Source organism: Castor canadensis, chromosome 13, assembly GCF_047511655.1.
Source record: "Castor canadensis chromosome 13, mCasCan1.hap1v2, whole genome shotgun sequence".
NCBI lineage: Eukaryota > Metazoa > Chordata > Mammalia > Rodentia > Castoridae > Castor > Castor canadensis.
In genome coordinates, this window is record NC_133398.1 from 123660377 (window position 1) to 123673756 (window position 13380).

The window sequence follows — 13380 nt, forward strand, 5'->3', positions numbered from 1 at the left end:
AAGCAGTATCCTTGCAACTATGTGGACCATAGCTGATTTTGTTAAAGAGCAGAGTGACTTGCATAAGGTCACTTGAAAATGGTATTTCTTAGGACTGTATAAATTCTTAAAAAGGTCTATAAAATGTGCTAGTAGGAAAAAATGTATCAAAATGTTTGGAAAATTAGATGCTTCTTAACATGTGGATTTTGTCTTGAATTAACTGTTTTTTAAAATTAAAAGCCCTATGCCTATCTATCAATCCTTTCACTATCATTGACACTTTTGTTTGTATTACTATTGTTGATTTGTGGCTTAGTTGTTGCTTAGTTTTTCTTTACAAGAATGCATCAGAGCGCATGCTTTATGATTTTCAGACAAGGGTGTGTTTGGATGAAAGTAAAAAAAATAAAACCATTCACAGTCAAAAAAAACCTTTTTAATAAGTTAGAAATTTTAAAACAATGGGATTCAAAGAGAAGTACTACAAGAATGATAATTGCTTTGAATACTTTATTTAAAAATTCATGAAATGTTGAAAAGAATATTAGATAAGTGTGTACTAAAGAGAATCTCATCTATTCTGAATATAAACAAGTAAATGATTTCTCTTTCTTGTGTTCCCTTTTTTTTTCTACCGTGGAGTGCTGGGGATTGAATCCAGGGCCTAGTACATGCTAGGCAAGAGCTCCTCTACTGAACTACACTCCCAGCCCCCTTAATTCTTTTAAAGCATCGCTATCACAAAAAAAAAGATATAATCAAAGAAAATTTGAAGTTGATGATAAGGACATAAGATTAGTATAGACTCAGCCAACTTCATCCTTGATAATAACATCTTCATAAGAGCTAGGTGACAAATTAGCATGGGAGTATTGCCTTTGGAACTATTCCCAGGTAGAACAGTAAGAATTTTGACATGACCTTCGTTAGAAAGACCTTAGTTTGAATCCTAGTCAAGTCCTCTATGCCTCAGTGTCTGAACTACAAAATAGAAATAATGTCTACTTCTAAGAGTAGACTTCTTACGTTTTGTAAGTGTTTATATTTAAAGTGCTTAGAATAATGTCTGACATATATTGAGTATCACACAGAAGTCTGCTGCTAATTGAGTGAGGGAATTAAAGGCAAGTGCTTGGACAGATACAAACACTGAATTCTGCCTTTTACTGAGCATTTTTTCTTTGCCTAATACTACCCTTCAAACTTACATCAAACTCCATCATCTTTTAAAGTGTTTTTATTTTCCTGCTCTTTGAAAAAGTGTTTCTTAATATTCAGCAGTAATATAGAGTGACAGTTTGACAATATGGTTTTCACCCTTCATAATATAAATTCAAAGACAAATTGTGGACAAGTCAAGTGCAACTTGTAATTCACAGCTGTGAGGTCACACTAGTGAATTATAAGGTTTTCATTATGTCAGAACTGTGAATTACAAAGAATTTTTTCTATATTTCATGTCAAATAACTTATTAGCTATCCTTCTATCACATGATCCTGATATGACAAACCCAGAAAATATAGGGACTGAACTGTGGCATTTCCAGATAGAACAATAAAGATTTAGACATGTAAGAGTAATGTTAAAAAGAAAACTGTACTCTTGCCAAGTTCAAAGTCAATCCTCATGAGCAGTTAGTTTTCTCTAAATTGGAATAACTTCATTCAAATTGGAGGGAACTTATCTTTTTATTGCCTCCAATTTTTTTTAAAAGTCATCACCAACTATCATTTCTTAAAAGCTATTAAAGGCACAATCCTAAAATGTTTAAAAATTAAAAGATATTTTTCCTAATATTGGCATGGCTACTATTCTATCATGAAGTTCTAGCTAACTATAATTTGTACAGCACTTTCACATCTCACTTATTCACACTGACCTAATGAAATATGTGTGACAGATATTATACTCATTTATAAAGACATCAAAGTGTGGAAGTTATAGGAGCCAATCCAAAATCAAGCCACTCATATATGTCAAAGTCAGGAATCATATACTCCGATTCCAAATCTCTATTCTACATTGCACTAACCCTCTTCTTTATTTATTACCATGCATATGCAGTCAACTGTAATAATCTTGGGGCTTCATAGCATCCAGTCTGTCTTCAGTGTCACATTTGAGGAAGAGTTTAAATTTAGAAAAATTCTAAAGTAATTTCTAAAGATAAATCTTAAAGATAATTCATCCCATTTCAATCTATACCCTACAGTCACATCAAGTCCTATTTTCTCTTGTATCCTTAAAGTGGGACTTTTGCCATTTGTTCCTTTCCACATGCCTTGGTCTCCTCCATTGATTCCTCTCTCAAAAGTCCCTTGATTCTACCCAGTAAGAGCCCAGGAACCAGACACACACAACCAAATTCTCCCTGAAACTCAGGAAGGTGGACAAAGGAGGCAAAAATAATTTTTCATAAATGGCATTGAAAACTGAAAGTGTATAATCTTCACCCATTTATAAATCTTATCCCCATTCCTGTGGCTTTATAGCTTGCTAGTTTGAAGGTCACACTGATGAAAATATTGCTATGTATGCATTTCAGTGTGATGGGTAAGATTAAAAGTTGACTAGCATCTCTCTCCACGTGTCATAGAGTTCAAACTTTGTGCGGTTCCAGAAAGTATCTTGCTCTTTATAGCTTTTAGACCAGTGATTCCCAATCTTTTTTCACATCATGACACTCTAGGATGCATAGCAGAAGTTGCTACAAGGTCAAGGGGCTTAGCATCTTTGCACACAGACAGGTTAGTGGAGACCGCCAGCATACCAAGGCTCATTCATTGGGCACTCCATTCTCTGTCTTTGAACATGCTGCTTCTTCTAACTAGAATACTCCCCTCTTCATCCGTCAGGAAACCACTGGGGTGGCACATCTCAGGAATGAGATGTGAGCCTCTCAAGGCTGAGGACGGAGATACTCCCACAGTATTTTAGGACTTATCCTTATCTTGGCTCCCCACATTGTCACTTTTTATTTAGCTCTATCCTAGACTATAAAAATCTTGGGGAAATGAACTGCATCGTAAACACCTTGATAAAATGGATCCTAGCAAATGATTGGCATTTAATAACTACTAATATTAGTGCATGAAATAATGCATGGCTCTAATTGTCATTCCCAGGGTTCACAACTTTACTCCTAATAGCTCACCTCTAATAATTCTAGAGGAGGGTCATCTGATAAACTTTCTAGGTCCTTGTCTGTAGAAATGAGCCATACCTAGTCAGAATGTCACATACATGCCACAGTTCAGTCACTGTATTTTCTGGTTTGTCATATCAAAATTGTGTGATAGAGGGATAGCTAGTAAGTCACATATGTTGAGAGTTTTTACTGGGAAATGTAATGACAATTTCTCCTCTTTTCCCAGGGAAAAAATCAGAGCGTATTTCTCTTTCCTTTTGCTAAAGCATATTGATATTCCAAGAGAACCATTCATATAGATAAAGGTAGGAAAAGTCAGACCTTTTCTCAAAAGGGGACAAAAGCCTCTCTCTCATCAGCTCAGTAATTACTAAGGTATGGAATCAAAGTTCCCAATGCTACTAAGTGACCCAAGTGAAGCAGGCTAAGATAGGTCTGGGTAAAATTGATGTATGAGTCCTAGAACTAAAGAGTGTATGTGAACAAAGAGATTGGCACTTGCTTCCTCCTGGAGAACTCTATAAAAGGGGAATTATGAAGACAGGTGTTTGTAGGGAGCAGCCTAGGATAATAAGACAAAGAAAGGGCAAACTTACAATTCTGTTCCTTTTGTCATAACAAGGATGAATGAAATTCGCAAGGAGCAGGTGCATAGCAAGGTTGTATCATCTTTCTGGAACTCTGACAAATTGTAAGAGGCCAACCCCAGTAGGAACACCCTATGATTAAGTGGCTATCGGGTGGACCAATGGGGATAGGAGCTAAAATGACTTATAAGGAATTACAAGAATTATCCCCAAAAGAGTGTATTATTCATACCAAGGAACTTTCTTGGATCCTTCAAAGAGATCACAAATGCTCTAAAGTATCTGCCATTTTGAACTACAAATATTACAAAGAAGGAATATTTTTGTTTTCTTTTATTATCTTTATTCTTAAGTAAAAATATTTTTGACCCTTTTCTTCTGCGTAACCTCTTCTCCCATCATATTCCAGAAGAAAGAGAAAAAGGAACAGGAGGGAAAATACCCAAGGTATAGAAAAGCATATAGCGTATTCCCTTTCTCTGAGCTCCAGTCATGCAATGGGCAGGAGAAAATCTCGGAACTACACGTCAGACTGAGTTTTAAGTGGACTTGACTGTGCTTAGTATCTGAAAGTAAACACAACATTGTGGGAATCTGCTTGGAGTATGATGTTTACAAAGGTAGAAAATGGAAGAGTCAAGAAAGGCATTTAGAACAATGATTGAAGAAAAAAATTAGGTTATATCCTAATGGTGACATCATTGAGTTCAGCTCAACAAACCAGTCATAGATGTTATGGCCTCATCTTGCTAATTGTTATGATTTCAATCTAAAATGTCCCAAAAGCCATGAGCTGAAGGTTTTGTTGTTAGCTGATGGGCTTTTGAGAAGTGATTGGTTCATGAGGGCTCTGACTTCATCAGTGGATTCATCATTGATGGTTTCATGATTTGATGAGCAAATGGGAAGTGATGAAAACTTTGCAAATGGGACCTAGTTGATGGGAGGGGTCCTTGGGGCATGCCCTTGGGGACAGTATCTTGTCTCATGCCTTTCTCTCCCTGCCATATTTATGGCTCAACCCAAGCCTACAGCCTTGGGGCCCAGTGACCATGGATGATAATCTCTAAAACATGAGCCAGAATAAATCTTTGCTTTTTTAAGTTGATTTCTTTCAGATATTTTATAACAATGATGGAAAACTTACTAAAATTCTAGTCAAATCAGAATATTGATTTTATTGTAAATAATTTGCATTCTTTTAAAAAATTTATAAATCTTTAATTTGTGATAAGATTGGATACATATTTATGTTCAATTTATAATACAAGCCATAACCAAATGCATCTTCCTCTCCTTTCCCAAACTCTGTTACCACCACAACCCTTAGGAATCCAAATGGTGTGATTAGGGAACGTGCAGGAAAAATTACCTGGAGATTGCTTTATAAGAAAGTTCTAAAGCAATGATGATGTAACCCAGATTATACATCCAGCCCTCCATTTGATGTATGCTATTGGCTTAGGTAATTTTAAAAGAGATTTATTTCTATAAATAAAGCTGATTTGTCAATCACCTACTCAAAAATTTTAATTAGTAATCAGTTACCTACCACAGTACTATGACCACTAAGTCTTACCTAAATACTCAGAGCTCTCAGTGATCTAAGCTAAACTGTCTTCCCAACCTAATCACCCTTATACTTTATGCATTAGGTTAACAGAACAACTTAAATTACTTTCACTCATTCCACAATCACAATTGCAAGGGGCAAAGGCAAGCCATTCATTCCATAAATATTGACTGAGCCCCAGCTCCATGCCAGGCAACATGTTCAGTATAAGATGAAAATGAAGTCAACCTGGTCCCTTCCCTCACAAAGTTAAGTAGATTAGCAATATAGAAAGGCATTTACTCAATAAATAATAATATAGCCCATAAAAATAAGTTCCTGACATAGGATTTCACTACCTTGGTAGCATCTCTACAATAGCCAGAGTAATAAAGGATTTAATATTATTTAAATATGAATTTTTAGTGACAGTGGAATTTATTTGTTAGTTCATATAATAGTTACACAAAATGTATGGGTTGTCTTGTGGCATTTCAATGCACATTGATAATGTGGAATGATCAGATCAAGGTAACTGGTATATCTTTCACCTCAACATTTATTATTTTGTGTTGAGAACATTCAAAGTTCTATAAGTTATTTTGAAATATTTAATTAATTGCTGTCAAACATTATAATTTATTTCTCCTACCCAAATGCACCGCTGTACTCATTAATAATGCTTCATCATCCCTCCCTCCTCCCACAACCTTTTCAGACTGTATTCTCCACCCTATTCTTTACTTTTTTGAGATCAACTTTTTAACTTCCACACAAAAATGAGGACATTCAATATTTGTCTTTCTGTGTCTGACTTATCCTGACATATTTCACTTAACATAATGTCTTCCAATTCCATCCATTTTGCTACAAATGACAGAATTTTGTTCCTTATGACTGGACAATATTCTACTATGTATATATGACATTTTCTTTATTTTTTCATTCATCAATGGGCACTTAGGTTGACTATTGTGTCATGGGATTTCTGGAGAGCAGTCATTGCATATCAGCTTGTTGAAGGAATGCCTTTTACCTAAGAAGTAGACTGAGTCTGCTAATGAAAAAGTTAAAGTGTTACTATAGTGAGTGATAAACTGATCTTTTAAATAGTCAAATTATATTCATTATTTTTCTAAATCCTGAAATTAACCAACCTTCAAAAAAATTGCCAGGGTGTAATGAGCATCACAGAATCAATTCCATTCTGGGTCAGCTAAAAAGGGTAAGAGTCCTATATCTGAATATTTTCTTTATCACTAAATCTGGTTATTACTTTAGAGCTGAAATTAGATAAAAGAAATCACTCTACAACATTTTTCCTACAAAGCTTCATCATGTTTTGACAACTAGTAGAAGCAATTAAAGACAATATAGTCCAGCAGTCAGAGCATGGATTCTGGAGTCACCCCAACATGGATTCAAATCCTACTTCTGCCACATAGTAGTATGTGACCTTGAAAGAGTTACTGCATTTCTCCAATGCCCAATGTTTTGCCTGTATTAATAAGAACTATGTTGATATGTTGCCTATGTTGATGATAACTGAACTATAGTATGATAAGATTGTGAAATTAAGGGAAGAAATACAGAGTATTTAGCATGGTGTCTGGCACAGAGTAAATGTTTAGTAAATATTATTTATCATTTATTATACCCTTATTAATTACATTGATGCTGATCAACTGTAATTTATTATATTATTATTATGTTACTATTGTTGTTATTTCCACTACCATCCACTGTCCACTAGTCTACTTTCATTATCCATCCATCTATCTCCTCCCATACTGTGAGGACCTGAAGCCAGTGGGAGATCCATGTGGATGAAGATCAAGTGAAGTTGTTGCAATAGAAAGCAAAGAGTAAAGAGATGACCTCAATGAAATCTTGAGGGGAAACAAGAGTATGAATTACGTCAATCCATTTATCTACTCACAAAAGTTCACTAATAAACACATACCCTCAAATGACTTTTGAAAAATTTAAATTAATGAAGTTATTCCATAAACATGCACTTAGTGCCTACTATACGCTTCACCATGAAAAAAAATAACAGTCTCTACCTTTATAGAGTTTATATTCTAGCAGGAGACACAATCTTTATGCAACTAATTGTTTCATTGTAATTGTGATTAAATATTACAGAGATTAAGAAAAGTATGCTAAAAAAAGGGGGGTGACTAATAGAAGGAGTGAGCTTTCTGATTCTAAACTGCAGGGTTCTAAAAAAGCTCCTGTGAGGGTGTGGTGTGTAGGCTCTTAGAGGGACCTGTGGTAACTGGGGTCTAGGGAAGGCAGTCCTGCAGCGAAAACAGCATGCTTTTGGTTCCTAAAACTGGAAGATTCACTACCCAATTGGAAACTGAAGAAGGTGTGTAAAATGGGGGGTGGAGGGGGAAGAGGTGAAACTGATGGAAATGAAGCCAGCAATAGAGGCAGGGTCACAGCACACAAAGGCCTTAGATTGTCTTTTACTGGGTCAATTAATGGAGATCTACTTCTGCACTGGAAATTCAATTTCAAACTAAAGCAACTCAGTACCAACAATGCTTGCCAGTGAAATCGTCGTGATGTACATAGACTGGAAATTTTTTCATTTGCTAAAGGAATATCTTTGAGTATTTTAAGTGATGGTCCAGATTCTTTAAGAAAGAGAAAGGACGTAATCTTATAAATAACTTTAAGATGAAAAGGATAGGAAAAAATGGCAAGAATGGGTGCTGAGACATAAATCTCCAAAGACTTGTCATGTTTCAGCACATTTTGTAACTGAAGCACTGACCGTCCCCCCCAAACACACTCCCCCACCCTGCTTTTACAGGACCATTGTTCCAAGGATGTTTGCATTTGAGTAGCCAGGGAAGGCAGAAGTAGGGACTCCTTCCAGAGGAAAGGGCAGGCAGTCCTCCTGCCTACTATAAGAGATTAACTTCCTATTCCTTAATGCAATATACTGCACATATAGGGTCAAGTAGCCCTCTTGTGTTTCCCTGTGGAGACTGGGTTCCAGGTATATACACCAAGAGAGACAGAGACAAATGGAGAAAAAGAGGCAGAAACATAGGGAGGAAGAAGAAGCAATTCAGAGGGAAATCAAAGTAGTGTCATAACAAAAAACATACACTTTATAGACAGGCTGATGGTTTGACTTATTAAAGGTTTTCCATTTTCTTCTGGAGAATACAATAAAAGGAAACACTTCACGTTTGTTTTATGAGAACAGAATAACCTTACCAAAAAAACCTGACAAGGATATTATAAGAAAGAAAAGTTACACATTAATATATTCCATGAACATAGTAGTAAAACTTCTGATGAAAGTACTACTAACTTCAATCCAGAGATGTAAAACAAGGTAATTCATACTTATCAAATTATATTTGTCCTAGGAATACACAGTTGTATTAACATTTTAAAAACTAATTAGTTCATTGGTAGAATACATGCCAATAGAGCACAAGACCCTGGGTTCAATCCTCAGCACAAGGAAATATAAAAAAGAAAAGAAAACAAAACATTGTAATTCAATATATTAACAAAATAAAGGGAAAGGGTCATATAATCATCTACGTAGGGATAGACAGAACACTGATAAAATGCAATTTCTATTCATGATAACAAGCTCTCAGCAAACTAAGATTATAACTTGAAAACTTCCTTAAGATAGATAATATAGGTTTCCATTAAAAAAAACAATTGCTGCAACAAACATCATAGCTACTAGTGAAATGTTAAAAGTTTTCTCTCTGAGACAGGAAATGAAACAACAATGTCTGCTACCCAGCATTAAGCAAGATAATGATAGATTCTAGACAGTGCAACAAAGACAAGAAAAATAATCCAAAAATACAAGATTTAGATAGGAAGATGCACATCTATAATCCTAGCATTTGGGAGGCTGAAGCAGGAAGATCTTGAGATTAAGACCAACCCAAGAGCTAAACAGTGAGACTCCATCTCAAAAAAAAAAAAAGAGAAGAGAAAAGGAGATGTAAATTATACAGAAAAATTCTGAAAGAATCTATAATAAACTATTACTAATCATAATAATTTATCATATATTCTTTTGCTGTCTTTTATTGCTGGATAGAAAGTCATTACAAGAAATAAATTGTATTTCTACACAAAAGAAACAGTAATTGTAAAGTAATATTGTTAAATATACAATATACAGTATCATCAAAAATATAAACACTTGAGAAGAAATCTAAGCAAAGATATTCAATCAAACAACACAGAAACTTTAAAATATCATTTAGAAAACTGAAGATCTACATGAATAGAATGATACGCAAATTTTGTGCCTTATAAAACTTAATAATGCTATAGATTTTAATTTAGCTGAAATACAATAAAAACCCACTTATGTTTTTTTATAGGAAGTGACGGATTTAATTGAAAATTCAAATGAAAGCACATTTATTTCTAGGAAGATGGAGTAGACATAATTTTTCCTGTTGCTTCAATTAAGTATAACTAAAACCCTAGATATTATGAAGAGAGCAAATAAAAAAATCTGAAAGGTGGCGAGAAGGAGACAGAGTATATGAAGACAGTAGTAAAGTCTCTACATTTTCTTTTTGCCTCATTTTCTTTTTTTCTCAACTGAATATTAGAGAAACCAAAAAAAAAAAAACACACACACACACAAAAGTCTTAAGGACAAGGATGGGAACAACACAAAAATAGTTGTGGTCCTAACCCTTTTCCCCACCAGCGAAGATCCAGTGGACTTCCTAACTTGTTTTAACAAGATATTCCAATCCCCCTCTGGAGTGGTGTCAGGGAAAGTCAAGAGGGAAGGGAACTTTCTTCCCTTCTGGGCAGAAGGAGCCCTCCCCCTACTAATAGTTCAGCAAGACCATCTGGAAAGTCTGGACTTCCAACCGTCACCTAGAAGTAGTTGGTGACCCACTCACTCATTCCCCTATTTCAGGAAAACATAGCAATACTGAATACGAATGTACCAAACCCTAGAGATATAAAATATGAGACACAAACCGATATGACCAAAAGGAGAAATAGACTCACAATTATATCTGGAGACCATAATTCAACACTCCTCCCTCACATTGATGGAACATAACAAAAAGTCAACAAGGATATAAAACTCATCAATACCATTAGTCAACAAGATTCTCTTGATCTTATATAATTTTCAATCCAATACAGAATACATATTCATTTCAAATTCCCTCAAAAGATATATCAAGGTAAACAATATCCTGCTTCACAAAATAAACCTCTACAAACTTAAAACAATTTAAATCATACAGAATGCACTCCCCCACCACAATGGACAGCACTAGAAATCAATAACAGAAAGAGGACCAGAAAATCTTCAGGGGCCTGGGAACTAAACAATACACTTACATATAAAGGAAGTCTCCAAGAAAATAAAAACAAAGTGCATGGAGTTGAATAAAAATATGTTACACCCAGGTTGGCAGACTGGCTCAAGTAGTAGCACTTCTGCCTAGCAGTGTGAGGCCCTGAGTCCAAACACTAGTACTGCCAGAGAAAAAAATAGAAGAGGAAAGAAAATATGACACATCAGTTTTGGGGATGTAGCCAAAGCAGTGCTGACAGGGAAACTCATGTATATGTAAATATTAAAAGATAAAATCAGTAATCTAAACTCCCATCTCCAGAACTTAGAAAAAGATGGGCAAAATAAATCTCAACCAAACAAGAGAAAGAAAATAAAGATAACAGCAAGTACCAGTGAAATTAAAAAGAAAAACTCCTGGAAAAGCAAAAACTACTACAACTCACCCAATAAGAAATTACCTCAATGGCTTAATAAATATTAAAGAATTGAATTCTTCATTTGAAAATGCTCAAAAACAAATGCTCAGACTCAAATACTTTCTTGGAGAATTCTACCACGCAGTTACAGAATTAACACCAATTCCATAAAAATCCCTTGTAAAAAATAGAAGAGTCAGGATTTTTAATTAGTCAGGATTTCCCAGAGACACGGAACCAATAGAATGTGTGCGTACCTACATGGGTATGCGTGTGTATGTGCACGTGTGTGTTTGTGGGGGGGTTAGGAAAGAAGTATATTATAAGGGAGCGGTTAATGTGGTCATTCATTATTCAGGCAGAAATCTGCAGGGCACTGAAGACGGAGAGGGGTGGATGTTGCTGTCTTGAATCCCCAGGCAGTCTGGAAATGGAATTCCATTTTCCCAGGACCTCAGATTTTTCTCTAAAGGCCTTGAACTGGCTCGTTGCGCAGTAGTCCTAGCGGCTTGGCTGTTGTGTTCTGGGTCCCGGCAGCTGTCACTCGTACTGAGCTGCTTGGAAGACCCCGTCTGTGAGCTCTTTAGAAGCTTGAGACCGTCGCCACCCTCTCTGTAGACTATCATCAGCTGAAAAAAAAATGGTTGAACCAGATCGCCCAGGAAAGCTCTTCATTGGCGGGCTTAATACAGAAACAAATGAGAAAACCCTTGAAGCAGTATTTGGCAAATATGGACGAATAGTGGACGTACTTCTGATGAAAGACCGTGAAACCAACAAACCTAGAGGATTTGCTTTTGTCACCTTTGAAAGCCCAGCAGATGCCAAGGATGCAGCCAGAGACATGAATGGAAAGTCCTTAGATGGGAAAGCATCAAAGTGAAACAGGCCACCAAACCATCACTTGAAAGTGGTAGACGTGGACCACCTCCATCTCCAAGAAGCAGGGGCCCTCCCAGAGGTCTTAGAGGAGGAAGAGGAGGAAGTGAAGGAACTAGGGGACCTCCTTCATGTGGAGGACACACGGATGATGGTGGCTATTCCATGAATTTTAACATGAGTTCTTCCAGGGGACCGCTTCCAGTGAAAAGACCGCACCTTCAGGACCAGTTCGCAGCAGTAGTGGAATAGGAGGAAGAGCCCCTGTGTCATGTGGAAAAGATGGTTATGGAGGCCCACCTCGAAGGGAACCCCTGTCTTCTCGTAGAGATGTTTATTTGTCCCCGAGAGATGATGGATATTCTACTAAAGACAGCTATTCGAGCAGAGATTACCCGAGTTCCCATGATACAAGAGATTATGCCCCACCACCAAGAGATTATACTTACCGTGACTACGGTCACTCCAGTTCACGTGATGACTGTCCAGCAAGAGACTATAGTGACAGAGATGGCTATGGACGGGGTCGTGACTATTCAGATGACAGCAGCTCACGTGACGGATATGGTGGAAGTCGAGACAGTTACTCAAGCAGCCGAAGTGATCTCTACTCAAGTGGTCGTGATCGGGTTGGCAGACAAGAACGAGGGCTTCCCCCTTCTATGGAAAGGGGGTGCCCTCCTCCACGCGATTCCTACAGCAGTTCAAGCCGCGGAGCACCAAGAGGTGGTGGCCATGGAGGAAGCTGATCTGGTGGAGGGGGGTGCAGAAGCAGGTACCAGAAACAAACAAACTTGGACCAAAATCCCCATTCAAAGAAACAAACAAAAAAGTGGAAACTATTCTGTCATAACTACCCAAGGACTACTAAAAGGAAAAATTGTGTTACCGTTTTAAAATTTTCTGTTAAGTTCTCCTGCGTAATTTTTATGTTCTTGTGAGGGAAAAAAGTAAAACGTTTAATTTTATTTGATATGAGTTGCTTTCAACAAGCAGATGTTAAATGTGTAAGACTTGACTTGTACTAGTGTTGTAATTTTCCAAGTAACAGTGTCCCTAAAGACCACTTCCTTTCTTAATTTTTCCCAGTAAATGAGGCAAGCAATTCTGAGATCTTCCACAAACATCTAGCCATCTAGATGTACATTGGTCTCCATTGAGAGATGGCTCATCCTTCCTGTACAGACAAGCTAGCTGTTAGAGGATGGTCAGGGTATGCTACTCTCAATGATTTCAGGTTGTCTTCCAACTGAAATCTCATTGTTCTCAGTCTATGAAAAACCTGAGATCAGATACCTATGTGAGGAAAGTGCTATTTCACCCAGTAAGCCCAAAAAAGCAAATGGATAATGCTGGCCATATTGCTTTTCTGACATTTCCTTGGGAATCTGCAAGGACCTCCCCTTTCCCCTCCCCCAATAAGACCATTTAAGTGTGTGTTAAACAACTACAGAATACTAAATAAAAAGTTTGGCCAAAA

At 36.7% G+C, this 13380-nt stretch overlaps 1 pseudogene; it reads left to right on the plus strand.

Annotated features, from left to right (window-relative positions):
* Nucleotides 1–11520: 11520 nt before the first annotated feature.
* Nucleotides 11521–13380, plus strand: LOC109674489 (RNA-binding motif protein, X chromosome-like; annotated as a pseudogene).